Source organism: Muntiacus reevesi, chromosome 4, assembly GCF_963930625.1.
Source record: "Muntiacus reevesi chromosome 4, mMunRee1.1, whole genome shotgun sequence".
Taxonomy (NCBI): domain Eukaryota; kingdom Metazoa; phylum Chordata; class Mammalia; order Artiodactyla; family Cervidae; genus Muntiacus; species Muntiacus reevesi.
In genome coordinates, this window is record NC_089252.1 from 27,318,237 (window position 1) to 27,343,796 (window position 25,560).

Sequence of the window (25,560 nt, forward strand, 5' to 3'; positions counted from 1 at the left end):
TGCGTCACAAGGGACGCCCAAGAATACTGGAGTGGGTAGCCTATCCCTTCTCCAGCAAGTCTTCCCGACCCAGGAATTGAACTGGGGTCTCCTGCATTGCAGGTAGATTCTTTACCAACTGAGATATCAGGAAAGCCCATAATAGTCATTAAACGGCATTGAATAAATGAAATGTCATATTAGATGCAGGTCCAATCAACAGTTGATATTGCCATGGGGTAAACCCAATCAATTATAAAATATAAATCAGCCACTAGTACCAATTAAAATGAAGGGCTGATTTAGTTGTTTCTTAGTCAATCACAAATGTTAAGACCTAAACGGGAACTTCCCTGGTGGCCCAGTGGATAGGAATTCACCTGCCAGTTCAGGGGACACAGGTTCAGTCCCTGATCTGGGGAGATTCCACATGCCTCAGAACAATGAAGCCTGTGCACCACGACTACCGAACCTGCCCTCTGGAGCCCGTAAGTCATAAATACTGAGCCTGTGTGCTGCAACTACTGAAGCCTACACGCCTAGAGCCCAGGCTCCACAACAGAAAAAACCACTGCAATGAGAAGCCCACGCACCAAAAGGAAGAGTAACCCTTGCTCACTGCAACTAGAGAAAGCCCATGCAAAGCAACAAAGACCCAGAGCACCCAAAAATAAATAAATAAATAAAAGATGGCTTAAAAAAGAAAGACCAAAGGGTAGGTAATGTTAGATCATTACAAACATTAACTCACTAAACCCAAGAATTGCCAGATCTGATTTCTCATTCATGAAGGAATATTTAGGTTCAGTGTTTTATTAAATGATGAGTGAACTTCATGAAGAGTGCGGCTTGACATGCTTTCAGTGAGACTGCCTGCTTAATAATTTGTTTGGATTTTTGCAAGAAATTAAATGACTAGTTTCACAAAATAATTGATTTTCTCATGGACATTCAAATGGTTATTTTGATTCTTGACTATACCTTCTTGTGTATTTTCATGAACGTTCATAAACTTTCTTCAAGATATTTTGGGATAATTCTCAAATCTTCACCCCCCACACAAAATCAAACTATTCACAATATAGGTATGAATTTGCTAATACCATAATGTAATAATAATAAAAATAAATATACTCCAAAAATTAATGAAAGCAAATTGAATGAATAAACTGAAATAGGAAATCAAGGCTCAAAGCAAAGAGAATACATATGACCTTGAATCCAGGACAAGGTCATAATGAGGAGCAGTGATAAAGCCAGAAAAGCTGAGTACTGTCAACACATAGATTTCACATTCAAAACCAAAAAGCATAAAATGTCCTGTAATAAGTCTAAGTGTACCTGAGGAGGTAAAATGGGACAGCACATTGGGAGCTAAGATTGTTCTGAACGATTTAAATATATGGCTCCTAAATATAAAACCAACATATCAAGATAACAGAAGCTAAAGTTAAATCAGCAAAAGCCTACAACCTGTCTGTCTCAGGGGAGCTGATACAGCAGTCTCAGCTTCCAAAAGGGGCCTTCTAGAAAACGAAAAATTTGGAAAGATTATATTCAACTCCTGTCATTTAGCACCCAAAAGATTGGCTTTGTCAGTCAACAGTGTGAGTCATTTAATTTAATTTGTAATAATGAAGACCACTGAGTGCTCAATACACTAAACAGTTGGTCTTAACAGTAATATATGACTCTAACAATTAAAATAACATTTACATAAAATACTTCTTCATTGTAAAAAATGGGGTTCAACTGGACTAAACTGACTACATGACTCAAAACTGACTCATAACTACCTGACTCAAGTAATTAATGACAGTAGAAGGAGTAATACTTTCATTCTTTTGGGCATTGTTTTAGACCAGGCACTATGATGATATATCCATTATTTGATTTACTTTTTGTTTCTCAAAGCAGCTCTATACCTATAAGGCTCAGAGAGGTTATATAATTTTTCAAGCTCACATGACTATTCAGTGATTACTGGAAGAAGTGAGTGCAGGTCCAATGAGGACAGTCCAACAGAAACCAGGATATGTAGTTTCTCTAGTAAAAGGCCTCTGTAAATCTAATTTTTATTCTAATGGACATTTTTGAGAAATCAAATTATAACAATTTAGGCCTTCTGACTTTTTACAAACAGTAAGTTTTAGGAAGACAGGAAATTACTAAAGTGGTTACTTTTCAAAATCAATAAAATCATTGTGCATGATCACTGTAAACTTAACAGTATTTGACTTGGGATGATGAACTGCATTCTTTATAAAAGACCACTGTAGTGTCTGGACTCACTCTATGCTCCAGCATCTATACAGAGTCCAGGCCATCCGCCTTCCATTCACTCCCACAAACTTCCACCTTCAGCACTATGTCCCTGCCTTTTCTCACTTACAGGAAGGTAAATATCTACCAGTGAGGATAAGTCTCATTGCTGACATCCAAAGAACTCAGAATCACAAGTACTTAATAAATAAGTTTTTAAAAAGTAACCAAAAAAATAAAATGAAAGAAAGAAAAAGTAAAATAAGTGAAAGAAGTGAGATGAGGAGAAAAGGAAGGATAGAAGGAAGAAAGAAACAGAGGGAAGGAAAAAAGGGAAGGAGGAAGGAAACAAGGAAGAGAGGAAGGATGGGCTACAATGTATATTATTTAAAAGTTACCTTAAATTATTAAACCAGTTTTTTAAAATATTATTTTTAATGAGTGTTTCTAAGGAGCATGAATCAGTAAAAGAAACTCAGGTTTAAAGTTAATAGGTAATATCAAAATAATTCATTCTGTGCCATATAGACTTATTAAGTATTTAAAGATTTGATCTAAAGTGTAAAAATCTAAGGTAGACTGTATAAATGCACCAAATCTAATGGGAGAAGTGATCATATTTGTAAAAAGCAAAACAAAATTTTTGTTTTCATTTTACACTGATTTGTGTGACCTTGTTGCTGCTCTGTATAAATATCCTTTCACTTGAGTTAACAATCATCTTAAATGATACATGAAACGTTTTGTAAATTTAAAAGACTTTTTGAAAATGAGTGCTTCTGTGCCTATTTTTAGCTTGACAGCATGAAAAATATGTTACAAGAAAAGGAGTGGTCAATCTTTATAATAGGGAGTTACAAAGAGAAAACTATTTTTAATAATTTCATTAAAATTGAGTATTTATATTATTATACATAGAACTACTTAGATTATGGAACATAAAAACTTAATAAAGACACTATTTAAATGTTTATATTTAATTTTTAACAATTATATTGAGAAATTAAAGTATGCAATAAACCACAAATACTTAAAGTGTGCATTTTGACAAGTTTTGCCTTCTGTATACACCCATGAAACCATCACCATAATCAAAATAATTAATATATCCTTTACACCCAGTTTTCTCAGATCCCTTGAAATCCTCCTCTCCCACTCTTCCAATCTGTCCTCCTCATTCTCTCATCATCAATTACCTTGTTTCTGTCACCACAGGTTTGCTTGCATCTTCTAAAAGTATTTACAAATGAAATAATATAAATGAATATAATGACTTAAATGACAAAATGCACAGTTTGTTTTTGTTCTAGCTTCTTTTACTGATCATAATCAACTTGAGATTTGTACACATTGTGGCATATTAATAGTTAATTTTTAATTGCCGACTAGTTCTGTTATAGGAATATACTACCATTTGTTTTATCCATTCATCTATTGATGGATATTTGCATTTTTTTCCAATTTGAACCTATAAAAAATAAAGCTGCTATGATGATTCATGGACAATTCTTTGTGTGAACATATATTTTTATTTATCTTGGGCAAATATACAGGAGTAGAATAGCTAGTTATGATAGATATTTTATTAACTCCTTAAGAAACTGTCAAACTATTTCAAAATGGCGGTATGGTTTTTCATTGCCACCAGCAGTGCATGACAGATTCAATAGTTCCAAAGTCCTCATTAGCATTTGGTACGGTCAGTCTTAGTGGTTTAATTGCTAAGTCGTGTCTGACTCGTTGCAACCCCATGGACTGTAGCCCACCAGGCTCCTCTCTCCATAGGATTTTCCAGGCAAGAAAAATGGAGTGAGTTGCCATTTCCTTCTGCAGGGAACCTTCCCGACCCAGGGATCAAACCCAGGACTCCTGTACTGCAGGTGGTTCTTTTACCAGCTGAGCTATGAGGGAAGCCCATGGTCAATCTTAACCTTAGCAATTTTATCTCAATAGATGTGTAATGGTATCTCATTGCAATTTTTATTTGTAACTCCCTGATGGCTAATGATGTTGACCATCACTTTATGTGCTTATCTGCCATCTGTGTTTCTTCTTTGGTGAAATGAAGTGTCTGTACAAATCTTTTATCCATTTTTATTGGGGTGCTGTTTTCTTATTTTTGAGTTTAAAGAGTTAAACTACATATTCTAAAGAGAAATTCTTTGTTATATTTGTTTTGCAAATATTTTCTCCCAATTTGTAGCTTGTCTTTTTTTTCTTTTTACAGTGCCTTTTAAAGGACATATCTTAATAGAGTCTAATTTATATTTTTTAATAACATGTGTATTTGATTTTATACCTAAGAAATTTATTTTAAATAAAAATTTATACCTAACTCAAGGTCATGAAGATTCTCTCCTCTATTTACTTTTAAAGATTCTTTGTTTTTAGTTTTTGTATTTAATTGTGTTTACAATGCAAGAAAAGGATGAAAGTTCATTTTTGCATATATATATATATACGTATCTCCAGTTGTTCCAGCTTCATTTGTTGATATTCTTAATGTTTTTAATATTTTAAGTCATTATGAAGGGTATAGATTAATCACAATATTATTTAGTAGATTTTTACTTATAAGCCATAACTTATGCAGTAGGAAAAATGCAGTAAAACTGTTTCCCATGAGAACTTCAGAGGAGAACCTTTATCTACTTAGACCAAGGCTCTCTGGGTACATACTTAGAAACCCTTGAGGGGACGCCGCGGCCCGCTAACACTTCAGGGCAGGCCTTTGCGGACGCCGCGGGGACGCCATGGCTGCGTTAGGCCTCGCTTCTTGCTGGGCCGCGTCCCGGCTACAGCGTGGAGAGCGGCAAGATCACCCCTTCTGTGTAATTCTTTGAGAAAAGTAAGTTCTCAAGGAGGAAAACCTGAACCTAGCAAACAGCCTCTTAAGAAGCCAAGTTACCAGAAGGTCGTTTTGATGCGCCAGAAGATTCCAATTTAGAGGAGGAACTCCTGACAGAATTTCCAGACGATATTAATCCTGTTACAAAAGAGAAAGGTGGACCCAGAGGCCCAGAACCTACCCGATATGGAGATTGGGAACGAAAAGGACGCTGTATTGATTTTTAAGCCACATGTTGTTTAACTGCAGTATCTTTTTCTGATAGTGTACATCTGAATTAACTTATTTTTGATTATTGTCTTTCTGTACATCATTTAAGTCTCCTAATTTCTATAATGTGTTTTAAAATATATGTGATAGCTTTGGAAGAAAGTATGCTGCTATAAATTAGGAAAGAGGAAATATTTTTACATTAGCATATTAATTTTAATTTAAATGTTTTGGGGGTGTTTAAGGGATGATTAGAGCTGCAAGCTTTCATTTCATCATGTTTCGATTTAAGTTGATCAGTTGTTTATATGATACAAGTATAAATAAAACTTTTTAAAAATGAAAAAAAAAAGTAACCATTGAATTGATTGCATAACATTTTACTTTATGTTTTTTTCCTTATCATTCCATCTATCCCTCCCTGGAAACTGATTTGAAAATAGGCAGTAATGAAGTGAGGTTAGTATTTCTTATGTAAATACACCCCCAAGTAAGCATAGAACTTACTATCAAGTAAGCATAGAACTTAGTATTTTAGGGTCTAATTTAATTATTAATAAAAGTGTTTAATAATCCAGAATGTAGAATTTAGAAAAACGAAGAATTAGGAGTCAACTTTTAAAATATTCTTTATAAAATGATATGTTGCATATTAATTCTTCACCTATATCTATTTTCTCCTTCTTCTTATCAATAATGGACTTCCAGGAGGAATAAATTGAGAATTTGGAATTAGCAGATACACACGACTGTCTATGAAAGAGATAACAGGACTTACTGTGTAGCACAGGGAACTATATTAAATATATTGTAAGAGCCTATAATGGAAAAGAATCCAAAAAAGTATATATATATATAACTGAATCACTTTGCTGTACACCTAAAACATTATAAATCAGCTACATAAATTTAAAAAAAAGAAAGTATGCAAAAAATAATAATAATAATAATAATGGACTCCCTTCCCCACAGTAGTGCAGAGTCATAGCCAAGCAGCTAAAGGCTGCAAATCCCTGTATCACTGCAGGGCATTGTGATGGGGTTTGGCCAACAAAGCAAGCGCAGAGCAACATGAGCAAATCCCAGATCACATGTCTATCCCAAAGCTATTCTTTCGTTTCCCCTCTCTGCTGGATGACAGAGAAACGGAAACCACATAACCACATGCAGGAGTGGGTTGCGAGTGATCTTCAGGAGCAAAATCCCCTCCTTGCCTTTATATCTTCCTGCCTCTGAACTATCTGGACCTCTTGTTTCTCTTAAATAACATTCCATTTCATCTGAGACCCTTGGTTTATGTTAGAATGTCATGGTCTGTGCTCTGATTGGTGTTGCCCTAACTAAAGCTTCAAATATGCAGCAGTGTGTAATGGTCAGATCAAAAGCTGATGACTCTTGTTATGCAGTAGGGACAATGTAGTAAAACTATTTCCCATGAGAACTTGAAAGCAGAACCATTATACTTAGACCAAGGCTCTATTGGGCATATACTTGGAAATCATCCAGGTGTGGTGCTGTTTACTGCCAATGCCAGTCAGTATGGTACTAAAAAAGTGAGCATTCTTGTAGGAATTAACCGCTTTCCATTTCAGATACAGAGAACCAGTGAAAGTTCTGCTAAAGGAAGTTCTCTGTCAACGTGCTGAGCCTCAGAAATTTGGGGGCAGGGCTGGGTTGGAAAAGCCAACTGCTCTGCTCCTCAAACATCAGAAGCTGAGGTTGGTGCCCAGAGCCTTTCTCCAGTACCTCATGTTAAATGTTCTCTAAGGTGAGCCAGGCAGTGGACAAAGCAGGTTTCCAGTTGTTTCAAATGGTCTCCAGGTGACTAGTGATACAGCCATGAACAGAAATAAATCAATTAATGAGTGTCTACACATCAAAATGGTTAAGAATCTGCCTGCAGTGAAGGAGACCCAGGTTTAATCCCTGAGTCAAGAAGATTCCCTGGGGAAAGAAGTGATAACCCACTCCAGTATCCTTGCCTGGAGAATTTCATGGAGGAGGAACCTGGCAGGCTATACAATCCATGGGGTTTGCAAAGACTAGACATGACCGAGCAATTAACACACATACATCAAGAAATGTGTATGTATTAGATGTGTATATATATATATAAGGGTTATTGCTTTTGTTTTGAAAGCTAAAAAAAAGTTAGCTAGAAAAGTTAATATTTAATAAGATAGTTGATAGCTCAATGAAAAGAAACTGTTTTTAACAAAGAAGGGAAAGGCTTTTGCAAATTGATTCATAAGAACTGGTCTAGAGTGAATTTAACTCCAATGACCATATATCTACTACTGTGGGCAAGAATCCCTTAGAAGAAATGGTGTAGCCCTCATAGTCAACAAAAGAGTCTGAAATGCAGTACTTGGATGCAATCTCAAAAATGACAGAATGATCTCTGTTCATTTCCAAGGCAAACCATTCAATATCACAGTAATCCAACTCTATGCCCTGACCAGTAATGCTGAAGAAGCAGAAGTTGAACGGTTCTGTGAAGACCTACAAGACCTTCTAAAACCAACACCCAAAAAAGATGCCCTTTTCATTATAGGGGACTGGAATGCAAAAGTAGGAAGTCAAGAGATACCTGGAGTAACAGGCAAATTTGGCCTTGAAGCACAAAATGAAGCAGGACAAAGGCTAATAGAGTTTTGCCAAGAGAATGCACTGGTCATAGCAAACACCCTCTTCCAACAACACAAGAGAAGACTTTACACATGGACATCACCAGATGGTCAATACCAAAATCAGATTGATTATATTCTTTGCAACCAAAGATGGAGAAGTTCTATACAGTGAGCAAAAACAAGACCAGGAGATGATTGCAACTCAGATCATAAATTCTTTATTGCCAAATTCAGATTTTTTTTTTTTTTTTTCCTTTGTGAGAGATTTTTTTTCACATGTAGGTGGTAAATACAGCATTCTAGAACCTGCTCTATTCTTTGGTGAGCTAATAGCCCACAGCTATTCCTTTTTGTATACTCAAAATGTGAGCAATCAGCGCTAACTGGCTCTTAATGCCTGCATGTTGAGCTTTATAACTAGAAGTAAAGGTACAGAAGTAATAGGACTAATTGGTGAAAACTTGTTTTGGAGGTATATAATTTCTGAAAGAAGGACATAGTACTTTGATGTGGAGTGCATGAAAGAGTTCTTAGGTGTGTTCTTTTACATCTGGAGTCAGTGTTGGTTTGTGGAAGGTATTCTTGTCCTGTGCCCTGTCTTTTGCATCTCATTTTCTCCCAGCAAGGTAGGAACTGCTGATCGTGGCCTGTTTTTATTGGCTCAGATAATGAACAATCTATGGAGTATGACTCCTAGGGAAAAGGAGTCAACTTTGAGCCCAACCCTCTGTCCTGAATCTGGATTGTGAAATAGAAGGACCTCCAAGGAGGTCCTTCTATTTCACAAATTCAGATTTAAATTGAAGAAAGTAAGCAAAACCACTAGACCACTCAAGTATGACCTAAATCAAAGTCATTAAGTCTATACAGTGGAAGTGACAAATAGATTCAAGGGATTAGATCTGATAGAGTGCCTGAAGAATTATGGAAGAAGATTTGTGACATTGCACAGGAGGCAGTTATCAAGACCATCCCCAAAAGAAAGAAATGCAAAAAGGCAAAATGGTTGTCTGAGGAGGCCTTACAAATAGCTGAGAAAAGAAGAGAAGCTAAAGGCAAAGGAAAAAAGGAAAGATATAGCATCTGAATGGAGAGTTCCAAAGAATAGCAAGGAGAGATAAGAAAGTCTTCCTCAGTGACCAGTGCAAAGAAATAGAGGAAAACAATAGAATGGATAAGACTATAAATCTCTTCAAGAAAATTAGAGATACCAAGGGAACATTTCATGCCAAGATGGGCACAATAAAGGACAGAAATGGTATGGACCTAAAAGAAGCATAAGATACTAAGAAGAGGTGGCAAGAATACACAGAAGAACTGTACAAAAAAGAGCTTCATGACCTAGATAACCACAATGGTGTGATCACTCACCTAGAGCCAGACTTCTTGGAATGCAAAGTCAAATAGGCCACAGGAAGCATCACCATGAACAAAGCTATTGGAGGTGATGAAATTCCAGTTGAACTATTTCAAACCCTAAAAGATGATGCCGTGAGCGTGCTGCATTCCATATGCCAGCAAATTTGGAAAACTCAGCAGTGGCCACAGGACTGGAAAAGGTCAGTTTTCATTCCAATTCCAAAGAAGAGCAATGCCAAAGAATGTACAAACTACCGCACAATTGCCCTCATCTCACACACTACCAAAGTAATGCTCAAATTTCTCCAAGCCAGACTTCAACAGTACATGAACCATTAACTTCCAGATGTTCAAGCTGGTTTTAGAAAAGGCAGAGGAACCAGAGATCAAATTGCCAAAATCCATTGGATCATCGAAAAAGCAACAGAGTTCAAGAGAAACATCTACTTCTGCATTTTGACTATACCAAAGCCTTTGACTGTGTAGACCACAACAAACTGTGGAAAATTCTTAAAGAGATGGGAGTACCAGACCACGTTACTTGCCTCCAGAGAAATCTATATGCAGGTCAAGAAACAACAGTTAGAACTGGACATGGAACAACAGACTGGTTCTAAGTTGGAATAGGAGTATGTCAAGGCTGTATATTATCACCCTGCTTATTTAACTTACATGCAGAGTACATCATAAGAAATGCTAGGAAGTACAAGCTGGAATCAAGACTGCTGGGAGAAATATAAATAACCTCAGATACACAGATGGCATCACCCTTATTGTAGATAGTGATGAGGAACTAAAGAGCCTCTTGATGAAAGTGAAAGAGGAGCGTGAAAAGTTGGCTTAAAACTCAACATTCAAAAAACTAAGATCATGGCATCCGGTCCCATCACTTCATGGCAAATAGATGGGGAAACAATGGAAACAGTGAGAGACTATTTTGGGGGACCCAGAATCACTGCAGATGGTGACTGCAGCCATGAAATTAAAAGACACTTGGTCCTTGGAAGAAAAGCTATGACCAATCTAGACAGCATATTAAAAATCAGAGATGTTACTTTGCCAACAAAGGTCTGTCTAGTCAAAGCTATGATTTTTCCAGTAGTCATGCATGAATGTGAGAGTTAGACCATAAAGAAAACTGAGCACTGAAGAACTGATGCTTTTGAACTGTGGTGTTGGAGAAGACTCTTGAGAGTCCCTTAGACTGCAAGGAGATCCAACCAGTCCATCCTAAAGGAAATAAGTCCTGAATATTCATTGGAAGTACTGATGCTAAAGCTTAAACTCCAATACTTTAGCCACCTGATGAGAAGAACTGACTCATTGGAAAAGACCCTGATGTTGGGAAAGATTGAAGGCAGGAGGTGAAGGGGAGGGCAGAGGATGAGATGGTTGGAGGGCATCACCGTCTCGATGGAAATGAGTTTGAGCAAGCTCCGGGAGTTGGTGATGGATAGGGAAGACTTGCATGCTGGAGTCCATGGAGTTGCAAAGAGTCGGACACTACTGAGCAATTGAACTGAACTGAGAGACTAATTATCATATGCTTTCTTCAGAGCTTTCCTTTTTGGAAAGTACTGAATGAGTATAATGTCATGTCACAACAAAGTAGAGGAAATCAGGAAACTAACAGTTAATGGTGCCATTAAAATGCCATTAAGTACTTTTGGAAGGAGAGCAAGAGAGCTGAGGCGATGGCATCTGCCCACCTAAAGATGGTGATGTTGTTTCGTGCTTCTAAAGCACAAAGTATGTACCGCCTGAGGCCTGTGCCCATGCCCACACAAAGAAAGAGCTAGCCAGTGTTATGTGCTCAGTCTGAGATAAAATACAGCATTGATTTGATGGGGGAGAGAAAAGGCTGGTGTGGACTGTTTTAAAAATGTATAAAGTCACGATTAAGAATTAAAAAATCATAAGGTTGCCACTAAATAGAAAGAATAAAATTTTGCAAAGCCGTAATTTCACGAGACAAGGACATTTTATCATATTTTATGTATAATGTGTTCTAACACTCTTTAAAGCCAGATGGAATGTGGAAGTGTTTTGTGATTTCAATTTTACCAAAGCATTTGTTTTATGAACAAAGGAAATAATTCAGGATTACAAAGATGGTTACCTATTATGGAGATCCAGGATTTAAAATGTTCACTTTATTAAATATCACATTATATTTATTCCTCTGCAGAAATTCGGGATAGAGTATGAAGGACAATATTTCTAAAACTGATTGGGTATTAAATAATTCAAAACCCAAGAGTTGTGATCAAACAGATCTGTAGGCATATGTAAGTACCTCTGGAGGTGAAAATGCCAACCAAAGCAATTAGATAGGAAATTAATGTCTGGAGATAATCAATGGAAGAAGTGGCTGCAAATCTTTGCATCTGCATCATCTTTGTTTATTATGTAGCTGGGCATCACAGGAAAACCAACTCATTTCTCAAAGACAGAGAAAGGATGTTTCCTTCCATTTAGACATTCCCAAATTAAATTGGAATCTATAGGAAGTGATTCTGTGCTCAGATCTTAAGCTGATTTTTATTAAGGTTGCTGGGCAGTAATGAAGATAAATGGTAAGTATATTCCACTCAAGTCAGAAACTACAAATGCATGGTTAGGACAGTTGGGAGTGATTAATTATCTTCTCTCTGCAAGGGTTCATAGGGGACCAGGGTTACCTTTCCCTCTAATGATGTCCCCTCTCCTGACGATAGCAGCCCTGATGCTGGAGTTGGATATCTGACATGCTCTTCAGTATCCAAATGTGACTTAGAAGCATCATAATGAATGCCTCAAGGTGAGCCCATCCTGGACATGAGCTTTACATTTCATAACGTATATTATACCCACTGGTAAAGTTAAAAATCCCAACAAGACCATTTTAGTGATCGTGTGTATGATTAGGGAACCATTAACTTCTCATGAAAAGAATTCTCTTCACTTTTCATGAATAGCATTTTTCTAGATAACTGAGGGGTTAAAAAAGAAAAATCTGTTTTGTTTTGACCTAAGTAGCTGAAAAAAATCTTTGCAAAATGCATTATTTCACTTTACAGCCTTGCTAAGTACAGTATACTTAGGCTAACTTAATATTTCTTTTTTGATTGATGACTTTGCAATGCCCAGGGGTCAAGATGAATTGTTGCTGAGGTAATAAGCTGTAGTGTATTGAACTCTGAATCTGAACTGACCAGATATTGGTTTATTTCATCGTGCATTGCTTCTTTCTTCTTAAAGCAGAGTACAGAACAGGAATTCACAGGTGTTAGGATTCTAGTTAAGCTTTTCACTGGGTGTGGGTGTCACACACTGTGCTTCATCGGGCGGGGCAGAACATAAAACAAAGTTTACAGTGATCCTGCCATGTAGTCTGAAATGGACATGCCCACGATTGCGTCCCTAAATGTGGGAGACTCCTACCGCCGCTGTTTACAGGTACCCTAGTGCGTTCACAGCCTCTGAAATGGCCATGATTCCAATCAGTGAAGAAATAAGCGGCACTGTAATTGGACCATCGGTATCATTAACAACGTCATGGCCAGGTTGGCAAGCGTGACAGTTGTGCTCTGAATTCTGATCTTCTAATAATGATAATAGCGCTTTAGTGACAAATTATGCCATCAATATAAAATTCCATCCTGTGTAACAGTGGTGTCCCAGTGCAGATCTGCAGACCAGTTCAAGCTTTCTCATCTTATTTGGGGAACTTTGTAGAAACACAGCGTCGAGGATTTTTTCCTGGCACTTTTCCTTCAGAAAGTCAGAAGAGGGGGTCTATCACTCTGTTTCTGGTTTTGTTTTTGTTTTAGGATCTTTTCATTTTGTTCAGACAGAAGAACCACAAGTCTTAAAAAAAAAAAAAAAAAAAAAAAAACCTTGAGGAACAAATATAGAAACTACATAGTGGACTCCTCGGAAATACTGTCTATAAGAGCTGACAGGTCAATTCTCTCTACACCACTGTAAATCTAAGACTGCAGACACCCGTGGGAAATTTTAGAACGCTCCATGGTAATGGTAATGGGAGATCAGTCAAGGTTATTTCAAATGTTTCCATGACTTTTCTAACCCTAAAGATCTAAAGTCCTTAAGACTATCGTTTTGCTAGTTTCCACAATAGCATGATAGGCTCAAGAGTAGGGACCTTTGGGAAATATCTCAAAAGAACAAGGAAATGACTCCTTTCTTATATGAAGGAATGTGTGTGTGTGTGTGCTAAATCCCTTCAGTCATGTCCAACTCTTTGTGACCCTATAGACTATCTCTCCAGGTTCCTCTCTGTCCATGGAATTCTCCAGGCAAGAATTCTGGAGTGGGTTGCCATGCCCTCCTCCAGGGGATCTTCCTGACCCAGGAATCAAACCTGCGTCTTATGTCTTCTGCATTGTCAGGCAGGTTCTTTACCACTAGCACCACCTGGGAAGTCCATCTCAAGGAATAAGATGTGAGAAAAGAAGTCGGACAGTGGACGATAGAAATAATTTATGGAGCATCTACTCTGTGAAGACATTTTATTTGTATTTTTTTAAATATTTATTCATGTACTTGTCTGTGTTGTATCTTAGTTGCAGCACATGGGATTTTTCATTCCAGTGTGTGGGCTTCTCTCTAGTCATGGCACTCACGCTCCAGAGTCTGCAGGCTCAGTAGTTGGCAGCATGCAGGGTTAGTTGCCCGACAGCATGTGGGATCTTAGTTCCCCAACTAGGGATCAAACTAGTGTCCCCTGCATTAGAAGTTAGATTCTTAACCACTTGCCCACCAGGGAAGTCCCCTGTGAAGACATTTTAATAAGAAATTTATGTATATAACTTAATTCTCTTTTTAATTGTTTAAATAATGCAGTGATAACCCCATTTATAAATGAAGACATTGAGATTTAATGGTCTTATGGAATCTGCTAGAGGTAATAATGTTAACAACAGCAATAATAATTAGCATAGTTACTATTTATGGAAAGCCTACTATATGTCAGGCCTTGGGGTAAGTCCTTACATATATTATAATTGAAATTCCACCATATAGGGTAAATATTACTGATTTTTTATGAAGCAAACTGGCACTCAGAGTTCTAAGTGATTCTCTTAAAGTTCTAAGAGAGTTCCAAGTTTTTAATGTCAAAAGTAGAAGGCAACTGTGATTTAATTTAGGTTACTCTGAGTTCAAAGCCTATCTTATTTCCACTATACCGAGTTTAAATAAGGAGATCCTCACAATCTGGTTCCTACAAGTATTAGTAAGCCTTACAGATCCAATTACAGTGGGTGCTGAATGGGGAGTTTTTCCCATCAATTTAAAAAAACATTGGATTTTCAGAATACCTCAAGGCACAATTTTAGAGATTAAGAGGGATACCAAGATAAAACATAGACTTTGCCTTCTTAGGAATTTATTATCTATAAAATACCCAGAAAAAATACTGGAGTGGCAGTCGTGATATAGATTAAATGACTTTTAATAATAACATGTAGTTGTGAAGCATATTTGGTGTCAGACACTTTTTTTAAGCTTTGTATATATTAGCTAACATTCTCTATGGAAGATAGGTGGGTAATGTTATTATCCCCCATTTTATATAAGAGGAAACTGGGAGAGTTCTCTACAACATAGGCTGTAAAGATGTTCTGAGGATGAAAAAATTAATTTTCCCCAGAGGCACTAGTGAAACATTTTTGGAAGTAGGAAATGAAGGGAACAGAGCTTTAGAGAGGCTTCAAAATGGATCATGTTTCAGACAACAATAAAAATCATTTTTGTTTCAGTAGCTTTTAAGCCCTTTAGTAACAGTGTAAATTGACATAATGGAAAAATTCTGATATCTTTATATACAAATAGGCAGTAATAAAGAAGCAACAAGAATAAACAGTTTATATAATAATCACTTAAAATCTTTCATATATATAAAATCTTACATATATAGAGCACAGCCAAAAATTCTATTTTTATTTATATTTTAAAGAAATTATGAAAAGAACTCTTAATAAGAAGGCTTCTTAGTTAACATGACAATAAGTAGAAGGAAAAGAATATAGATTACTTAAAATAATTATAAAGTTAACATCATTTTTTGAATATCTGGGGAAAATTTGAAGGAGCAGAAATTCTGTTGTCAGTAGAATATTACTCAGCCATTAAAAAGAATGAAGCATTGCTATTTGCAGCAATGTGGATGGGCCTAAAGATAATCATACTAAGTGAAGTAAGTCAGAAAGAGATAGACAAATATCATATGATATCACTTATATGTGGAATCTAAAATATGACACAAATGAACACCCTGATGAAATAGAAACAGACTCACAGACACAGAGGACAGACTTGAGTTGCTAAGGGAAAGAGGAGATGGGTGAGGGAAAGGGTGGGAGCTGGGGATTAGTAGATGCCAACTATTATGTATAAGATGGATAAACAACAAGATCCTCCTGTATAGCACAGGGAACTATATTCAGTATCCTGTAATAAGCCATAATGGAAAAGAATATGAAAAAGAATAAATATATGTATAACTGAGTCACTTTGCTGTACAACAGAAATTAACACAATGTTGTAAATCAAGTATACTTCAATATTTTTTTTTAAAGGAAATTCCATTGTTAGAACCTGCCCATGGGTGAAGTAAATGGGTAACAACAGCAAAGAGAGGTAGGACTCCTAAACTCACCCCACCCCTAAACAGAGCAGCTTTTCTCCCAGCCCTAAGGAGGGAATGACATGGAGTGGATCTGGACATGAATCAGGCTTACCCTGTTTTGCCTAATTTCTCTTCATTGAAGAGCTAAGTACCATATTTCATCTAATCTAAAGAACTGCCAATTGAAAGCACACCTTTAATTTAAATGCCACTAAGAAAGAAAAGTTAAACTATCATAATCAAACAATGACAAATACTTCCTTATCATCAATTATGGGCTTCCTTGCTGGCTTAGGTAGTAAAGAATCCGCCTACAATGCAGGAGACCTGGGTTTGATCCCTGGCTTGGGAAGATCCCCTGAAGAAGAGAAAGGCTACCCACTCCAGTATTTTAGCCTGGAGAATTCCATGGACTGTATAGTCCATGGGTCACAAAGAGTCGGACACAACTGAGTGACTTTTACTTCACTTCTCTTCATTATCAATTAATAAGGTCATCGTGATTTAAAAGATGTTAAAATGTGAGCATATTCCAATCAATGAAATATTACATGATCCAGTTCTCAACCAGGTCTTTATCTTAGCTAGTCTGCAAGTTTATTCTGACCTAATGAAAATGACTGCATGACCAGACATAAACCAAGAATGGAAAAGTCTAACAGATAATCTGCATTAAAAGAATAATATAACCATAAAGGAATAGCAAAGTATTGTATTAATAGAATACATAGAGTATGGATTTTGTAATAAAAGCTACTTGACTTTTCACTCCAGCTCCATGCTAAATATATAAGATGAAAAAAAATTGTTTGATCTTTTAATCTTCCATTGTCTTATCTATAAAATAAGAGTGATACTAAGCCATCAGGTTTCTTGTGAGGGTTGAATGCAATCATTTCTGTGTAGCACCAACCACAATTTCTGACCCAAGGAACTGTTCAATAAACCAGACCTTAGGAAAATATATGAGGATTGACAGGCTATTAAATTATATCAGGTGAGTTTTCAGTGTTAGAATTAAAGGAAAAAAGGCTCTCTCCAATCCCAAATAAATTAATCATTTCTTCCTTCCTCACTGATATCAACCACATATCTCTCTGGTGATAATGTGCCATGGTATAGAACCAATGTAAATAAACATTGAACAAAATAATGAATAAATTTGAAGCTAGTTTCTAGATAAACGGGTTAAAAAATGCATTGATGATGACACCATGAATGAAAACAAAAGTGGAATGTACAGTATTTGACTTGAATTTAAGATTCATGAATAATATGTAGTGTCAAATTCAAGGGAAAAGGACAGTTGATGGCCACATATTTTAATATATTGGGTTTTTTTGAGGAATAATCTGTTGTAGGATGCGTTTTGTTTGTTTGCTTGTTTTAATTTGCTCTTCGTGTCTCTTATAGTTATAATGATCCTTAGACTTAGATTTTGTTTCTCCCTAAGGATATAATATATTAAACTTTCTTATACTGTGGCTGATTACATTTGCCTACATTAAATTCACTCTGTCTTGGTTGTACTCCATTGTAACTTAGAAATGCTCTGGCGGACTTCATTTTTCTTTTCTTTTTCCTTCAGTTATATGTGCTGTCATATTGACTTGTAGCCAGTATGAAAACTAAGAAAAGCTTAGAAAAATCAGGTCAACAAAATTCTGGGATGTCAAAATTTAAACAAGCAAATTTCCCTGATGTTTCTTAAGAAAATGTTTTTATGAAAACAAGGAGAGTCATTGTTTGGAGAATTCAGCCTTTAAAAAGCAAGAACCCTGACAATTTTAAAGAAATGCTTTATTTTCAATCATATCATTGGTACAAGTTTTAATTATTATATTTCATATCATTAAAATTAATAGCTACCTGGAAACCTGAATACATGTGTCAAGTTCTAGTTTTCTTAGAATAATGTTTACATTTCCATGGTTAGAAATCATAACAGGAATTTCGTTTACATACAACCAGGTCAATACCAGCCCTAATAGGTACCTTGGTAACCTGTTTAAAGCAAGCAATTAATTAAAACCAAATTAACCTAACACGAACAAAATAGGTTACTTGTATTGATAGGCAATATGGTCTAAGAAATAATTCCATGTAGCCATATCCGTGGTCTTTTAGAAATGTGCTGAATTAAATTAAAGTAACCACAATCAGGTGAAAAATTACCTAAAGATTCTATTTTTGTCATAATCATTAAAACTTAAATAATAATCATCCTTTGTAACTTTTGTCATAATCATTGAACAATTGACACGTATACCTACACTAATACAAAATCTTGATTAAACTCTGAATCTTGGATCAAATCAATGCTTTTGAAAGGGATAAAGAATTATTCTAAAACCACAGGGAAAATTATCCCAGTCTAAGTCTCGTCGGGCCAGATTACAGTGCATCTGACCTCCATGCCCCCAGGTGAATGAGGAAATAAAGATAAGTTATTGTGCCATCTTAAACAGGAGATAATCTGAATGTCTGAGAGAGGAGTCTCAACAACTTTGAAGAAATCTAGGGTACAGTTCCTTACTTTATTAAAACAATCTCCCCATTGATTGGGAATGATAAAGCAAAGCAGTTGTCACTCCCCTCCACTGGGAAGTAGTCATGAACTTTGGCTTAGAGTACAACTTGGCACAGACGCCAAACTAGTCTTCACTGATTAGTGTAATGCATGTCTCCTACAAAAGTCATAGATCCACAGGAAGCCTGGACACATGGTCTGAGATGATCGATCAAATATTTCTTCATCGGACATGAATAAGGAAATGTGGAGCCCTGGTTGGTCCGGTAGTCTTTCATTCATTCAAACCCGTGGCAGAGAGCAGATCCTCAAGGGGTCAGAGAGAAGCGAGACCATACCTGAATTCTCCTCCACTTCTGAATATTTTAGGTATGTGACACAATAAATCCTCTTTAGTGTTTAAGCCAATCAGTTGCAACCTAAAGCATTCTAACTGAAATTGGGGGATGGGCTGACCTGATTGTTCATCCAGATGTTCTGGATGTTCATCCAGAATCCGGCTGAAGTCAGTCAGTGTGTTTTCTATTTCCCAAAACAAGAGAAAATTACTGACCCAGCACACGCTGTGTCCTGAGTGCAGTTCATCCCCTGATTTATCATCCCACTGGGAGATGGGGACATACTGAGCTACCTATGTATGTCTTCCCAGCTTCTGTCACCTAAGCAGAAAGCTTTGAATGTGAAAGTGTTGGTCACTCTGTCATGTCCCAGTCTTTGTGATCCCAAGGACTGTAGCCCACCAGGCCCCTCTGTCCATGGAATTCTCCAGGAAAGAATACGGCAGTGGGTTGCCATTTCCTTCTGTAGGGGATCTTCCTTACCCAGGGATTGAACCCACGTCTTCTGCATGTCAGGTAGATTCTCTACATCTGAGTCATGCTGCTTTGGCTCATCCCATAATATAATGACAGTGAAGCAAAGTCCCTTCAAATCTGAGCATATCTAGATAGAGTCTCTTAAAACAACCACGACTGTCAACTTGAAATGTGGCCTCCCCAGCTCCTCCTTACATTGGTCTCCCCAACCAGTGAAGACCTTTATTCCAAAAGAGGAGCATTCTAGAAAATAAGAGAATAAACAACTTCATTCCTTTTTGGCCCCACTACAGTGAATAACTAAAACACCTGAGATTTTGTGCTTTCAGCTATTCACCAAGTTTCATAGAAAGTCTGGGTTTAACCAGATTTTCAAAGAGTAAAGGATGAAGCCAGGAGGAGCAAAGAGAAGAAGCCCCTGAAATTCTCCCTCCATCAGGACCTTGGCAGTGGCTGATGCCATCACCAACCTAGGAGTCCCAAACCAGTGGACAGAGGCTTGCTTCCATCCCTCCAATCGTGGACACCAGGGCAGATGGGAAAGCTGCAAGAATCTTCTAATCATCTCAGACAGAGTCAACAACCAAGAATTTGTGACTATCTTCTCAAACAAAAATGCACGTGGGGACTTCTCTGCTGGCCCAGTGGTCAAGACTCTGTGCATCCAGTGATGGGGACGTGGGTTTGATCCCTGGTCAGAGACCTAACATCTCGTGTGTGATACACCAAAAAATAAAAAAATAAATTTAAGAAATGCACATGGATACATAAACAGCCTCTCCTTTAAGCATCTAAAACTTTCCTTCATCTTCCATGAATGTGAAAATAATAAAGAAAAAGATCTCTTTCTATTGTAATGAATATCCTGGGCATACACACCGAGGAAACCAGAACTGAAAGAGACACATGTACCCCAATGTTCATCGAAGCACTGTTTATAATAGCCAGGACATGGAAGCAACCTAGATGCCCATCAGCAGATGAATGGATAAGAAAGTTGTGGTACATATACACAATGGAATATTACTTAGCCATTAAAAAGAATACACTTGAATCAGTTCTAATGAGGTGGATGAAACTGAATTCTATCATACAGAGTGAAGTAAGCCAGAAAGAAAAACACCAATACAGTAAATTAACACACATATATGGAATTTAGAAAGATGATAACGATGACCCTATATGCGAGACAGCAAAAGAGACAGATATAAAGAACAGACTTTTGGACTCTGTGGGAGAAGGCGAGGGTGGGATGATCTGAGAGAATAGCACTGAAACATGTATATTATCAATTGTGAAACAGATCGCCAGTCCAGGTTTGATGCATGAGACAAGTGCTCGGGGCTGGTGCACTGGGATGACCCAGAGGGATGGGATGGGGAGGGAGGTGGGAGGGGGGATCAGGATGGGGAACACACGTAAATCCATGGCTGATTCATATCAATGTATGGCAAAAAACCACTACAATATTGTAAAGTAATTAGCCTCCAACTAATATAAATAAATGAAAAAAAAAAAAAAAAGAAAAGAAATAGAACGTTAAACTGGAATTTTATGGTGACACCAAAATGACCAGATATGAAATTCTAAACTGAGGTGTCAGATGGAGTTGCATTTCAGTAAACATTTTTAAAAAATATTGGAAACCTGTAGTATAACTCAAACTCCGTAACAGAGCAGGCATAAAAGGAGAGTGGTTCAAGTGACCTAAGTCCTATTTCTTCCTAGACAGAGTTGGAAGTAGGCATTGGCTGCTCATCTTCATCTTAGTAAAACAGGTTTCAAACAAATCACTGGGGAATCTTCATCTGTGTCCCCTGCAACCCAGGGGCACCGTAAGTTGTGTCTAACCCTTGTCCTCGCACAAGTTTCTTCCCCAATAGGAGCGAAGGACAAGTTCCTATGGCATTGAGCAAAGGGGATGTATTTTCCTTGAACAAAAGTACACCGTATACACAGATGCGATCTGGAGGTAGGTTATACCAGCCCCAGCAAAGAAAGGCCACATAAACCAGGGGTCCTCAACCTCCAGGATCTAACGCCGGATGATCTGAGGTAGAGCAGATGTAATAATAATAGAAGTAAAGTGCACAATAAATTTAATGTGTTTACATCATTCTGAAACAGCCTCACCCAACCCCAGTCTGTGGAAAAACTGTCTTCCATGAAACTGGTCCCTGGTGCCCAAAAGGCTGAGAACCACTGACATAAAGAATGAACAGTCCTTAGGACAGAGAAGCTGAGCCAGATTCCTACCAACTGTGGAAGAGCCAGAGGAGAATGGACAAAGTAAGTAAGCATTGCCCAGCAACCCTTTGATTAAACCCATGGCTGACCGGAAACCAAAGTTAGCAGAGTGGAAGAGGAGGACCTTGAAAAGAAAGAAAATGCTGACCAAGTAAGTCCTCCTTCACTAACAGGGTACCAGTTGTAACAGGTTCTCACTGGGGGAAAGGGGACATTTTGAGTTTAAGAGTTTTGAATTTTATGAATTCCAATTTCAGGCTTTAGTAATTAAGAGGAACTTGTGGGTCTTTTTTTTTTAACCTAAGATTGATTGTAAAAGTCATGGAAGTAACAAAGTTTTCAATTGGAGATTGAAGCAGTAAAGCATTTTCTCACTGAACACAAGTTTAAAAGGGATGATGATGGAAGTCCATATAAAAAGTTACCTAATAATTTTAAACATTACTGAGTAATTTTTTTAAACATTCATATGATAAAATCCTTAGGGAGGAGGAAAGATCTCAGTTAGAACATCTCAGCACTACCAAGAGATTGAGAGGCTGAAAAAGGCAAGGCCCTTTGGAGCAGAAGATTGTTCTTTATTTGATGGGTTAAAAAGCTGCCCACTTTGAAACACTGACATTATTCTTACAGCCCACAGTAGAATTTGGGTCTGGGCAAGACACAAAGAACTGTGAAAGCAAAAGAAAAAATAAACAGACTTCAGGGGGGTGGAAAGGAGTTACAAGAGGGAGAGGATATATATATGCATAGCTGATTCACTTTGTTGTGCAGCAGAAACTAACACAACATTTTAAATCAACTGTACACCAATAAAAATAAATTTTTTTATTAAAGTTAAAAGAATAAATAGATTTCATAGACACTTAGGAAAAGTTTGTTGGATACATTAACAGTCTTCACAAATATAGATCTAATATCTAAGCTTTTGAAACTTGTTATAATCTGTACCTTCCAAGACACTTTCTCCTTGGAAGGAACGCTATGACAAACCTGGACAGCATATTAAAAGGCAGAGATATCACTTGGCTGACAAAGGTACACATAGTCACAGCTATGGTTTTTCCAGTAGTCATGTATGGATGTGAGTGTTGGACCATAAAGAAGGCTGAACACTGAAAATTGAGGCTTTTGAACTGTTGTACTGGAGAAGACTCTTGAGAATCCCTAGGACTGCAAGGAGACCAAACCAGTCAGTCCTAAATGAAATCAGTCCTGAATATTCATTGGAAGGAAGGGCTAGTGCTCAAGCTGAAGCTCCAATACTTTGGCCACCTGATGAAAAGAACCAACTCATTGGAAAAGACCCTGATGCTGGGCAAGATTGAGGTCAGGAGGAGAAGGGGACGATAGAGGATGAGATGGTTGGATGGCATCATCAACTCAATGGACAAGAGTTTGAGCAAACTCCAGGAGATAACGAAGGACAAGGAAGCCTAGTGTGCTGCAGTCCATGGGGTCACAAAGAGTCAGACATGACTGAGCAACTAAATAAAAATAAATGTTTGTTACATTAGTACAACAGATATTTAGTAAACAATGAAACCTCACTCATATATAAAACATGTTTCTTGACTCCGATGAAAGTCTACCATTGTTATTAAAAAACACTATGACTCTATAGTTAATGTGTCATCCAAAGAGATCAAAAAAAAGTATTTATCTCAGGTGTTTCTGTGCAGTAGGCAGAAGAGCTCATTATTATGAAAATATATAAGTCACAGAGATTTGAAACGATTTTCCCAAGTTCATGCAATAAACTGACGTGGCAACTAAAGCTAACTGCCTCTTTCTTGATTTCTCCCTCAGTGCTTCAGAGCATTAGCGTGCTTGTTTGGGAAGATCCCCTGGAGAAGGGAAAGGCCACCCACTCCAGTATTCTGGCCTGGAGAATTCCATGGACTGTATAGTCCATGGGGTCTCAAAGAGTCCAACACGACTGAGCCACTTTCACTTTACCATTGTTTGTATAATCCTTAAAATGTACAATCTACATTCTTTTTTGTTAATTCAACAAATATCTGGTACCTACTCTGTCCAGGTACTGTGTTAGATGATGTCAAACAGATTTAAAGAATATAAACTATCAGAATGGCCATGCACATTAAGTATACTAGTGATTGTGACAACATCATTTAATGGTTTAATTTTGTTACTAGTACAAATATTGAAATATTTTAATGTTACTTTTCCTAGAGGTGGAGGAAAGGAACAGGGAGCCATGATCATTCTTGAGTAATTCAAGTTCTATTCAGCCAAAATATGCCCTATCTCACTGATCACAAACAGCAATAAAAAAAGATTTTAATTTGGATGCTAAGGATTTACTCTGTTTTTATTCAGATATTTAATTCCTCATTCTGTTGTGTGGTTTTCATTTTCAAAGGATATAATTAAACTTTGCCAGCATTTTACTTGTATTACATTGCTTTAGCTTTTTTGTTGTTTGCCATGCATGAATCTGTTTTGTACATCACTGTAATCAGCCAAGATGTCATTCTTTTTGTGTTTTTCCCCCTGAACCACAAAATAGTGTTAGCAAAAATCAACCTTAGAATGAATGCATGTAGGCACTGATGGTTTTGTTCTGTGTTAGTTGAACCATGAACATTTTAATCAACATCCACAGTATAGCATATAAGTAAAGATGTAAATACATAAATACCTTTAATTACCTCTTTTTGTACAAAGTCATAAAAAAAAAAATCAGACTCATAGAGTATGTCAGAAAGGCTCATTATGCTGTCTGTGCCAACCCAGAATTGTTCCCCACCTCGACCTCCCCCTTTTTTCAGTGGTTAGAACCCTAAAGGCATTACATTTCTCAGAATTCCTTGCCAATTGGATTCCAGGTTGCATTTTGTCAATAAACAGCATTTGTAAGAGATCTGAAACATGCAAAAGAGAAAGCAGTATTCATATAATTATGTCAGTCGTGGGCAGAAACTTGGTCTTCAGCAGATTCGAAGGTTTTGCAGTGACCTCCAGGCATTTTCTAGGAAAATTGTAGGGACTGTGGTATTGTAGGAAATTGTGTTAATTACTAATAATTTTCCACAGCTTTTGAAATCCCCTGACACTCTGTAAGGCTGTTGTAAACTGAGAGTTAACAGAGATCTTCCATGACCCTAGCTTCCCTAGGCGTTCTAGCAACTGGAAAGACAAAATTCTCTCCTGTCTTAAATAATTCAAGGAGCTGTTCTTATTCGGGTAGGACCTCCTGAGAAAATACTCAGTTCCGAAAGTGGTCCTAAAAAATGGACTTTGAAAAATGAGAAGTGCCTGGTTCAGTGAGGAGATAAAATAACCTCATTGCCATGATCCAGTATATTCAGAGACTTTTAAATGATCATTAATATATCAGTGTGGTTGGCTGAAATGAAGTGCCTATTGAAGATAAGGATTTGGGATGCAAAGAGGCCACTGTAATAAAGCTTTGTGTTGTAGGTGATGACGTCAAGAACTATGGAGCAATCTACCTGCTTCTGACTGCAATATTTCATTTTTTAATTTATTTTACTGAAGTATAGTTAATTTACAATGTTCTATTAACTTCTGCTGTACAGAAAAGTGATTCAGTTATATATATATATATATTTTCATATTCTTTACCATTATGGTTTATCACAGGATATTGAATATAGTTCCCTTGCTCTACAGAAGCACCTTGATGTTTGTGCATCCTATATATTTACCTCCACTAATCCCAAACTCCTAATTCTTCTCTCCCATCCCCCCGACCTTGTCAACCACAAGTTTGTTCTCTATGTCTGTGAGTCTGTTTCTGCTTTGTAGATAAGTTCATTTCTGTCCTATTTTAGAATATAAGGGATATCATATGATATTTGTCTTTCTGACTTCACTTAGTAGGATAATCTCTAGGTCCATCCATGTTGCTGCAAATGACATTATTTCATTATTTTTATGGTTAAATAATATTCTATTTATATGCATACCAAATCTTCTTTATCTATTCAACTGTCAATGGACATTACGATACTTCTTTCTACAGAGAGACATTAACAAGCTCAGGGTTTTATATTTTT

General features: G+C 37.1%; 1 pseudogene; it reads left to right on the plus strand.

Annotated features, from left to right (window-relative positions):
* The first annotated feature begins 3,860 nt into the window (after positions 1-3,860).
* Positions 3,861-5,529, plus strand: LOC136167391 (succinate dehydrogenase assembly factor 4, mitochondrial pseudogene; annotated as a pseudogene).
* Positions 5,530-25,560: the final 20,031 nt, after the last annotated feature.